This window comes from Gossypium arboreum, chromosome 4 (assembly GCF_025698485.1).
Source record: "Gossypium arboreum isolate Shixiya-1 chromosome 4, ASM2569848v2, whole genome shotgun sequence".
In the NCBI taxonomy this organism is placed as follows: domain Eukaryota; kingdom Viridiplantae; phylum Streptophyta; class Magnoliopsida; order Malvales; family Malvaceae; genus Gossypium; species Gossypium arboreum.
In genome coordinates, this window is record NC_069073.1 from 59,060,868 (window position 1) to 59,062,692 (window position 1,825).

Consider the following 1,825-nt stretch of genomic DNA (forward strand, 5'->3'; position numbering starts at 1 on the left):
ATCTTAATCTGGGTATTAGGAGACCTGAAATCAAGGCACAATAATTTGAGCTGAAGCCTGTCATGTTCTAGATGCTTCAGACAGTGGGCCAATTCAGTGGAATGTCTACAGAAGATCCTTATCTTCATTTAAGACTATTTATGGAGGTGAGTGACTCTTTCAAATTAGATGGAGTTTTCGAAGATGCATTACAATTGAAGTTGTTCCTGTACTCACAAAGGGACGGAGCTCGAGCCTGGTTGAATTCATTGCCACCAAACTCAATTTCTACGTGGCAAGAGTTAGTCGAAAGATTCCTTATGAAGTATTTCCCTCCAAGCAAGAATGCTAAATTGAGGAACGAGATCACTGCCTTCCAACAAATGGATGATGAATCCTTGTATGAGGCATGGGAATGATACAACGAACTACTAAGGAAATGCCTTTATCACGAAATCCCACACTGTATCCAACTTGAGACATTTTATAATGGTCTCAATGCTCACACGAGGATGGTAATGGACGCTTCTGCTAACAGTGCTCTCTTTTCTAAGTCTTATAATGAGGCTTACGAAATCGTCGAGAGGATCGCCAGTAACAATTATCAATGGTTGACCAATCGAGCTGTGTTAGGAAAATGAGTCGCTGGAATACATGAAGTGGATGCTCTCACTTCACTTGCATCTCAGGTATCTTCACTATCCTCAATGCTTAAGAATCTTACCGCTAATTGGTCTAACAGTTTTGCAGCCCAACCACCTCACCAATTTGAGAGTATAGCCTGTGTTTATTGTGGGGAAGGACATTTGTTGAAAGAATGTCCATCAAACCCCGAATTCGTATATTACATGAGTAACCAGAACCAAAATCGAGGAAGGCAAGGACTGTAATCCAACATCTACAACCCATCGTGGTGAAACCATTCGAATTTTTCCTGGAGTAACCAAGGGGCTGGAACTAGTAACAACTACGCTCAATCTAGACCGACTCAGCCACCTAGTTTTTCCCAACAAGCTCAAAAACCAGCTCAGGCTGAATCATCCAATAGCTTAGAGAATTTATTGAAGGCATACATGGAAAAAAACGATGCCACTCTAAGATATTTGGAGAATCAAGTGGGCCAGCTGGCTACTGAACTTAGGAACCGACCACAAGGTGCTTTACCTAGTGATACGGAGAATCCAAGAAATTCGGGGAAGCTACATTGTAAAGCGTTGACATTGAAGAGCGGAAAGACAATAGAGCCTAACACTATCGAAGTTGAAGAGGAGCCAGTGATGCTCAAGACTCAGATGAAGTTCAACCGAGTGTTGAAATTCCAGTTACACAAGAACCAGAATCTGGAAAACCCGACAAGGTAATTCCAGAACCAACTAATTTTGATCAAATAACAACTCTGTTAGTCGCAGAATTACCGCAAAAAAATGAATCAACCAGTTCTAGTAAAGAAACCTCCACCACCCTACCCTTAAAGACTTCAGATGCAGAAGCAGGAAATCCAATTCAAGAAATTCCTAGACATACTCAAGCAACTTCATATCAACATCCCATTGGTTGAATCACTTGAACAAATGCCGAATTACGTAAAGTTTATGAAGGATATCCTGTCCAAAAAATGAAGACTTGGAGAATTTGAGACAGTAGCTCTGATGAAGGAATGCAGTGCATATCTTCAAGACAAACTACCCCCAAAGCTGAAGGATCCTAGATGTTTTACCATACCTTGCAACATTGGAGCAACATATTGTGGTAAGGCATTATGTGACTTAGGTGCAAGTATTAACTTGATGCCTATGTCAATATTTAGAAAGTTGGGGATAGGTGAAGTTAGACCCACTACGGTTAC

The 1,825-nt window shown here is 41.0% G+C and overlaps 1 non-coding gene across 1 annotated transcript; it reads right to left on the minus strand.

The window, feature by feature from the left end:
• Positions 1–329: 329 nt before the first annotated feature.
• LOC128292174 (small nucleolar RNA R71) lies at positions 330–436 on the minus strand. Its single transcript, XR_008282159.1, has one exon. It is a non-coding gene; the product is annotated as a small nucleolar RNA R71 (small nucleolar RNA).
• Positions 437–1,825: the final 1,389 nt, after the last annotated feature.